This window comes from Pteropus alecto, unplaced genomic scaffold (genome assembly GCF_000325575.1).
Source record: "Pteropus alecto unplaced genomic scaffold, ASM32557v1 scaffold537, whole genome shotgun sequence".
Taxonomy (NCBI): domain Eukaryota; kingdom Metazoa; phylum Chordata; class Mammalia; order Chiroptera; family Pteropodidae; genus Pteropus; species Pteropus alecto.
In genome coordinates, this window is record NW_006440625.1 from 4,749 (window position 1) to 14,930 (window position 10,182).

The following is a 10,182-nucleotide window of genomic DNA, read 5'->3' on the forward strand; positions in this document are numbered from 1 at the left end:
GCAGGAGCTTGGACTCCAAGCTTGTCTGGGTTCACGTGCAGCATTCACAGATCAGCAGAGAAACCGACAGGAAAACAGAGATGTGGGTGACTATGCCATGCGAATTCCCCTTGGCCAAAAATCTTCAAGTTCCAGCCTAAGAGCACGAGGGTCCAAATCCCATCAGCCTCAAGAGACACCGAAGCTCATCACCTTGAGGAAGCCCACATCTTCTATCCTGGAGGGACCTCAAATCTCATCATCCTGACTAACCCCAGCAACGTTTAGACCCCAGCAAACACTGTGAAAACCACAATTACACTCAGCCTGAGGCACCCTCAAAACCTTCATCTTGGAAAACCGTACCTATAGCACCCACGGGAAGAGCAAATTCACAGTCAGCTATTCAAAATGTCTTCATCCCAGAACTCTTATTCCCAACTGCTTCAAAGGCCCTAGCTTAACTCAGTGTCCGGGAACCTAGAAGCTCTTAATGAGAGCTCTCACAATTCATCAGACTGGAAGATCCCCAACTCTCAACCTGAGCATCTCAATGGCTTCCTCCTGAAAGACCTCAACTTTTGTCCCAAGAGACCGCAAACACCACCAGCATGAGGGACCCAAATCACAGCCTGAGAGAACCTTGGCCCGTGAAGACTGATCCTGCTGTATGTGCTTTATGCCCATTTTCCCAGCATCCCCAGGTTGGATTCTCACAATGCTCCTGTTGGAAATACTCATTTCTGATCTCTGCAAGGGTATGTTGATGGTCAGTCTGACTCCATTCCCAGAAGCAGGGACTTCCAAGTTTCCTTTGGAGAAAATTCCAGAGAAATAACTAAATGTAAAAAAGCCAGCCACCAGATCAAAACAGAGTTCAAAACACTGGCTATAAAGATACTCAAGAAACAGAGTGCAACAAAGCAAATGTAAAAAATATAAATAAAGTAAAATAAAATATCATCCATAGAAAAGAACCAGGTATAAATGAAAAAACAACAACAACAATAATTGAAATGTTAATACCTTAGGTGTCACAGCAGACAAGATAAAGAAGAGGTTTAATTAGTGATCAGAAAGACAAGGTAGCAAAAACATCCAATCAGACTAGCAACAAGAAAAAAAAGATTTAAGTAAGAAAGGTGGTATCAGAGCCTCTGGGAAAAATCAGCTATGAAAACGATTTCATCATAGGAGTACCACCAGAGGAAAAAGTAAAAGAGAAAGAATATAAAGTCCTATTAGAGAAAATGATAGAAAACTTGCACGGAGTTGCAAACAGAATGAACCCAAAGGTTCACACCAAGACACATCCAAATTAAAATGCTAAGGTTAAAGACAAAGAGAAAAATCTTAAACACGTCAAGGGTAAAACAATTATTAAGCTCAAGGGAGCTCCCATTAAACTGTCAGCTGATTTTTTTTCCACAGAATCTGTGCAGGCTAGAACAGGTTGGTTAGAAATATTCAGTGATATGACTCTACCCAGCAAAGCCATCAGGTCAAATCAAAAAATGGAAAGAATGCTTTCCAGAAACACACACACACACACACACACACACACACACACACACACACACACACACACAAAACACACATACAGTAACTAAAAATGTTTATCAAACTACACCAGTGTTTCAAGAAATTTTGGAAAGACTTCTCTAGGAAGAAATAAAAGTCAAAAAAAAAAAAGAATAATAAATACCAATAACTACATATTGATAAACTATTATTTCAAATGAGAAAAGATTAAAAACTCCAAACAAAAGATACAGTGGCTGAATAGATATGAAAACAGGACCTTCACATAAGCTACCTGCAGGAGACTCACTTCCGGTCAAATGACACATACATACGGAAGGGAATAAGACAGAAAGGATACACTATAAAAATGAAATTGAAAAAATATATACAGATGTGTGAGCAATTCTTATGCCCATCCAACAGAACTTTAAAACAAAGGCCATAGCGGAAAACGAATACATCGAGAAAACATAACCCTAGTAAACATGTATACATCCAACACAGGAGCACCTATATACGTAAAACAATTATTGAATAGCATAAAATGAGAAATTAGCTAATACACTCATAGCAAGAGACTTTGACAACACTTTGACACCCATGGACAGATCTGCCAGACAAAAAATCATTAAGGAAATAGTGGTCCTTAAAGACATATTCACCACATGGATTTAATATTTTCAGTACATTTCACCCCACAGCAGCCAAATATATAGTCTTTTCAAGTACACAGGAAACACTTTCCAGGATAGATTACATGTTAAGACACGAACCAAGTATCAGTAAAATGAAGAAGATTGAAATCATATCAAACCATCTTCTCCAATCATAATGGTAAGAAACTGGAAAAAACTACAAGAAAAAAAGAGAAGATACACAAACACATGGGGGCTAAATAATATGATCCTAAACAATGAACGGCTTAACAATGAGATAAGGAAGAAATCAAAAGATACCTAGGGATAAAAAAAAAAGAGAGAGAGAGAGATTGAGAGAAAGAAAATACAGCCCCTTAAAATTTATGGGAAACAGCAAAAACAGTCCTAGAAGGAAATTCGTAGCATTACAGGCCAAACCCAAGCTACAAAAAAAAAGCTCAAATAAACAATCTAACCGTACACTTAAAAGAACTAGAAAAAGAACAGAAGAAATAGTCAAAAGCAAGAAGAAGAAAGGAAATACTAAAGATCGGAGTGGCAATAAACAATATAGAATCTAGAAAAAAAATACAAAAGATTAATGAATCCAAGAGCTGATTCTTTGAAAGCATAAACAAAATTGACAACCACTTAACCAGCCTCATCAAAGAAAAAAGAGAAGACCAATGAATGAAATCAGAAATTAAAGAGCAAAAGTAACTACAAACTCCACAGAACTACAAAGGATCATAAGAAAATGCTATGAGCAATTATACACCAACATGTTGGACAAACTGGAAAAAATAAATGCATTACTAGAAACAATCTCCCAAGCCTGCGCTAAGAAGAAATGAAAACTCTGAACTGAACAATTATCACCAATAAAAGTGAATCAGTAATCAAAATATTACACACACACAGGAAAAACAAAACAAAACAAAACATTCTAGGACCATATGGCTTTATAGGAGAACTTTACCAAACATTCAAAGAAGAATTAACACTTATTCTCCTCAAAGTATTCCAAAGTTTCAAGAAGAGGGAAGGCTCTCTAACTTTTTTTATGAGGTCACCATTATCTTGTTTCCAAAATCAGACAAAGACATAACAACAGCAACAACAACACTATAGGCCAATATCTCTTATTAGCAAAAATTTCTCTTGTGCAAAAAATCTCAACAGAATATTAGCAAACCAAATTCAGAAGTACACTAAACATATCATACAACATGATCAAGTTAGATTTATTCTTGAGATGCTGGTTGGTACAATATCCACAAACCAATTAATTGATACACCACATTAACAAATCAAAATAAAAATCATATGATCATTGCAATAGATGCAGGAAAAGTATTCCATGAAACCTAAAATCCATTTATGATAAAACCCCTAAACAAAGTGGGAATAGAGGGAAGACAATTCAACATAACAGAAGCCATATATGACAAAACTGCAGCTAACATCATACTCAAAAGGAAAAGCTAAAAGAATTTTTTCCTAAGATCAGGAACAAGACAAGTTCATGCTTATTCAACATTGTATTTAAAGTCTTAGCCATGGCAATATGACTAGAAAGAGAAATAAAAGCTATCCAAATTGGAAAGGAAGAAGAAAAACTCTCATTATTTGCAGAGACATTTACTACACGTAGAGAACCCTAAAGATTCCACCAAAAAACTCTGTAGAACTAATCAACAAATTCAGCAAAGTAACAGGATACAAAATTAATTTTCAAAAGTCAGTGTCATTTTTCATACACCAATGGAGAAATTTCAGAAAGAGAAATTAAGAAAATAATCCCATTTACAACTGCATCGAAAATAATAAAATTCCAGGGAAGTACATTAACCAAAGCGGTAAAAGACCTGTTCTCAGACAAATATAAATCTTTGAAAACAAGAAATTAAAGAAGATACAAATAAATGGAAGCATATATCATGCCCATGAGTAGAAAGAAACGTCATTAAAATGGCCATTCTACCAAAAGCAATCTATAGATTCCTTGCAACATCTATTAAAATATCATGATGTTTTGCAGAGGCTAGAAGGAACCATCTTAAAATTTATGTGGAACCATGAGACACCTCAAATAGCCATGGCAATCTTGAGAAATAAGAAAAAAGTTGGAGGTATCATGCTACCTGATATCAAACTATACTGCAAGGCTCCAGTAATCTAAAAAGCATGTTAATAGCATAAAAACAGACACATTGATCCAAGGAACAGAATAGAGAGCCCAGAAATAAATGCATGCCTAGAAGCTCACTTAGTATACGACAAAAGAGAGACGAATATACAGAGTAAACAGTCTCTTCAATAAACGATGTTGGGAAAATTAGACAGCTGCATGCTACAACAAATGAACAAACAAGAAATTGGACTACCTACTCACACCTATACAGGAATAGACTGAAAATGAATTAAAAACTCAAATTTAAGACTCCAAACCATAAAACTTCTAGAAGAAAACTTAGGCAATAATCTCTCTGATATCACTACTAGCCATTTCTTTTCAGACATATCTAATCAGGCAAGGAAAACAAAAGAAAAAATAAACAAATGAGACCATACCCAACTAAAATGTTTTTACACAGCAATGAATCAACAAAACAAAAAGACAATTCAGTGAATGTGTGAAGATATTTGCATATGACACATCTGATAAGAGGTCAGCATCCAAAATATATAAAGAACTCATGCATTTCACCACCAACAACAAAAAGCAAACCACCCAATTAAACACTGGGTAGAAGACTTGAACACATATTTCACCAAAGAGAAAATATTAATAGCCAATAGACAGTGAAAAAATGTCCAAGGTCACTAATCATCAGAGAAATGTAAATCAAAACCACAATGAGATATCACTTCACATGTGTCGGAATGACTATCATCAATAAATCAAAGTAAAACAAAGTTGGTGAGGATGTGGAGAAAAGGGAGCCTTCATACACATTTGGTGGGATTGCAAATGTGTATGGAAAGCAGTCTGGACGTTTCTTAAAAAATTAAAAATAGATCTACCTTTTGATCAGCAATTGCACTTCTGGGTATTTATCCAACAAAACCAACACAATACGTCTGTGCTAATGGCAGCCCAATTTACAATAACCAAGATACAGAAGCAACCAAAATGGCAATTGGATAAAGAAGTTATGGTTCAAATATACAATGGCAAATTCTCTGTCATTGAAAAATAATGAAATCCTACCATTCACAACAACATGGGTAGATCTGAAATTTTTTATTCTAAGTGAAGAATGTCAGAGTAAGATACATACCGTATATTTCACTTTCATGGGAAACTAAGGAAAAAAAGAGCAAACTAATCAAAAACAGACCCACAATTATAGAATAGAATCTGGTGATGGTCAGAGGAGAGAGGGGTTGAGTGACTGGAAGAATGGGGTGAATTTCTAAAGAAGTACAAATTATTAGTTGATAGATGGTCATGGGGACGTGGTACACAGCATAGGATTCAGTTACCAGTAATGTAATGGTGATGTGTAGAGCCCAAGGAGAGAAAGAATAACTAGGGGGATCATTCATAAGCTATATAAATATCTAACCAATGACCCATATACTTGAAACTAATAATAAAACCACATTTTTAAAAAAGTTGCCACTGGTATTTTTCACAGAACTGCTACAAATAACCATAAAATGTGTATGGGACCATACTAAAAATTGCCACAGCATTCTTGAGAAAGAACAAAGTTAATTTCCCAGTCCTTGATATCAAAATATACTAGGCTCTCCACCTTCTTAGGATTTCTACAAAATCTCCAAATACCCCAACAATAACTTTTATACACCATTATTTCTCTCCTACAATCTCATCCTTAATTTGGCATTAGAGTACGGTTTCAAAATAATTGTAGCTACCACATTAATTCCACTGGAGAACCTATGCATGTATCTAACCAGATTCAAGTACATGCTTCTTTGCAACCCAGAAACTTATTGCCATTAATGTGATACTTGGAAGCAAAAGAATTATGCCTAGCATTTAAATTTATGTCAATAATAGTAAAATTGCTGGGTCCTTTGAATAAAGGAGTTGGAAGTGAATGTAAAACTACACATCCTGACTTCACGTTTCAGTGCACATCCAGAGTTATCGATTAGGGGACTGACTCTAGCCAAGCATAATTTGACAGAAATAACAACCTGCTTATTTTCATGCAGACAAAATTTGCACATCTAACTAGACCAAGAAGTAATTAAAACATCATTGTTTTTGAAGTAAATCTGGACTATGTCATTTCACCTGCAGCCTATGAACAGTTTTCAAGACAATTCTTATTTGCATTTGATCAAGAAACTATAAAAATAATTTGTATGCTTTTTTCCACTTGTTGAAATATGTCCATCAGTTCTTTGAAAATCAAAATATAGTAAAATCTTCTTAATTGTTATTGGAGTGATTCCAAGATGTTGGCTGAATGATGTTTTCCTTCATAGTATTTATAAAGAAAGCAAATGAAGAATAAGCTTAAGAACAAGACAAAATTTCAAGCACTTTATAAATATTCATTCAGAATAAAATTTTTATAAATTTTTATAAATTAATTTTATAAATTTCTTCTTTAATTTTTTCAAAAGAGAGGGAAGAATATACAATGAGATAAAGACTGTATTCAATGAGTCGTTTGGGAAAACTAAATAGGTAAATGCAAAAAAATTAAACTGGACCCCCTTCTTATCCCAAAAGTAAGAGTAAATTCAAACTTGATGGAAGACTGACATGTAAGACACCCAAACCATAAAACTCTTAAGAAAAAAAACCTAGTCTCTAACTCTCTAACTTTGCTCGTAGTACTATTTGTTTCGGATGTCTCTTCAGCCAAGGGAAAAATACAATAAAAAGATAAATAAATGGAACTGCATCGGGGTAAGCAGTTTTTGCATGGCAAAGGAAACCATCAACAAAACAAAAACACAACTTACTGAATAAGAGACTATACTCACCAATGACACATTTTATCAGAGTTTAATATCCAAAAGGTATTTTAAAATCTCACACAATTCAATACCAAAGAAATAGACAATCCAAATTTAAAATTGGCCAAAGCCCTAAACAGATATTTCTCCAAAGAGAACGTATGGATGGCCAATGCTCACAAAAAAAGGATTTTCAACATCTTTAACCATCAGAAACACATCATTAAAATCATAATGAGATACCACTTCACACCTGTCAGAATGGCTGTCATCAAGAAACTAATACATATGGGATCGTGAGGATGTGATGGTAAGAAACCCGTCGTGTACTATTGCTGAGACTGTTACTGGGTGCAGCCACTGTGTAAAACACTATGGAGTTTCCTTGAAGAATTAAAAACAGAATTACAATATGACCTAGCAATTTCACTTTGGGGTTGTTTATTCAATGAAATTCCTAGAAAAGATATCTGCACCTCTATGTACATTACAACATCAATTTACAATAGCCAAGTAATGGAAGCAACCTAAGTGCTCATCAAAAGATAATTAGATAAAAAATGTCACATATATACAATGGAATATTACTCTACCATAAAAAGGGGAATCAAACAAAACAGAAGCAAACAGAGAACAAATTGATGATTGTCGGATGAAAGGTTGGGGCTCTTGTTGAAGAAATTAGAAAGTGCAAATTGATAGTTACAAAATTGTCATGAGATGTGAAGTATAGCATAAGGAATATAGTCAATAACATTGTATCATGTCAGGTGGGTTCTAGATTCATTGGGGATCACATCATAAATTATATGAAGGTCTAACCACTGCCTGTCCACTTGAAGCTAATATGAAATAACCATGTTGACTGTCAACTGCTCTTGCATTGAAAAAGTATGGAAGTTCATAGTTATAAAATAGTCTTGGGAAGGCAAGTTACATTATAGGGCATTTCTATGAGCACTTCTCGGAAATTTAGACTCATTCTCTGGCTCATATATGTAACCAATTATACCAACTTTTTAGAATATTTACACCGTTTTTTATTATTAATGTCTCTCTGTATCCTGATAATTCACTTTGATAATTTGATCTTGTATTCTTTATCTGAAATGAAAATAAACATTTCAACTTTTTAAAGTAGTTTTATTCATGACATAACTTACTCCATGTCCTCATTTTTAATCTAATGACATTACAATTCAATTACATTAAAACCTGTATGATTTTACTTTTTAATTATTATTCAAATAATGCTGGTTTTTGCAGGGTACTTCACCAAAACACCAGGAAACACTTAATTTGCTACAGAATCCTTCCTAATTGTTATTGGACAAATAAAATGCACAGGAAATTCCAGTTATCCTCAGAAGTAAAAGTCCCTATATAAAACTGTGACATTTTATATATAATAGATGTTTTTATCATAATTTAGGTTTTTACTATAAATGTTCCCTTAATATCTGTTACAATCTATTATAGCTATCCAGGTGTGGAATGACAGAAACAAGGTTATGTTGTTCAGTAGTGAAATATTTTATCGTATATAGATTAACCTGGAATTGGACTCTTTTGGGGGTAATTTTTAAAACTATTTTAATATATAATTTCTATTCATGTGCAATAGAAATACACATACACATAGAGATATTGCTTGATTTTAACACCTATCTCTAAGAGATGCAAATTATAGAGTTCTTCATATTCTTCTATGGCTCTAGAAGCATCTTTTATGCTAAAGCAATTCCCAAAATACAGTTGTCACGTTTATTATAAAAACTGATTGTCACCTCTCCATCTTAATCCCTTTTCTTTTGTCATCTGTCTTTCCCACTCTTCTACCATCTGGCAACTATTAAAATATTCTCAGCATATCACTTAAATTTTTGTTGTGTTCCCGTTAATTTGTTTTGTTTTGGTATTTTAGACTTCACATATAAATGAAATTATAAGGTATACATGTTCCTCTTTCTGACTTACTTCACTTAGCATTATACCCTCAGTTTCACCCATTGTTCAATTGGGTGGTTTCTTTTGTGGTTGAGTCGCATGAGCTCTTTAGCTAGCTTGCATATTGCCCTCTTATCGGATGTATGTGATACCTCGTCACATTCGTTGGGTTGTCCGTCTTGTCTGTGGGTTTTCTTCTTTGCTGTGCAAATAGCTTTCTTCGTTCTATATAGTCTCATTTGTGTATTTTTTTTCCCCTTTGGTTTCCCTTGCCTGATTAGATATGTCTGAAAAGAAGTGACTAGCAGTGATACCAGGTAAATTATTGCCTAGGCTGCCTTCCAGAAGTTGTCTTTCTTAACTGTTTTTCTTCAGCTACCATACATTCGGTCCCCTTTACCCCGCGACCTCCAGCCACCTCCCCCACCCCACTAGGAACCAGTCCATGTCTTTGAGACTCTGCCTGTCCTGCTTATTTGGCGCTCTTAGGTTTCTATCCCACCTATATGTGATATCATGTGATTTTTCAACTCTTTCCATCTGGCTTATTTCACTTAGCATGATTCTGTGAGGTCCATCCATCCGTGTTGTCACAAATGGCAGTATTTCATCTCCTCTTATGTGGCGCCGAGTCATACGGACCTCGGTGTGCAAATAGCCTTTCGAATATCGGGTTTTAAATCTTTGGGCTCAATACACAGTAGAGGGATTGCTGGATCATATGCTGGATGAAGTCTTAGTTTTCTGAGGAACCCCCACAGGGTATTCCATAGTGCCTGTACCAATCTGCAGTCCCGTCAGCGGTGTGTGAGGGTTCCTTCTGCTCTGCATCCCCTCCAACATTTGTCCTGTTGATTGCAGCTCTTCTGAGAGATGTGCGATGGTACATCATTGCTCTTGTTATTTGCAATTTCCCTAATAGCTGCGAACTCGAAGTTCTTTTCATATATTTGTTGGCCAGTCGTATGTCCTCTAGGAAAGTGTCTGTTTGTGTGTTCTGCCCTGTTTTAATTATTAGGTCACTTGTGGGTTTTCTTGTTGTTGTTGTTGTTGTTGTTGATGTTGTTGTTGTTGTTGTTGTTGTTATGGAGGTGTATGAAGTCTCTGTATAGTTTGGATTTTAGGCCCCTATCGGAGGTGTTTCTTG

The 10,182-nt window shown here is 35.1% G+C and overlaps 1 pseudogene; it reads right to left on the reverse strand.

The window, feature by feature from the left end:
* Positions 1–492: 492 nt before the first annotated feature.
* The window catches only part of LOC102897293, a 23,255-nt pseudogene continuing 13,565 nt past the window's right edge, over positions 493–10,182 (reverse strand).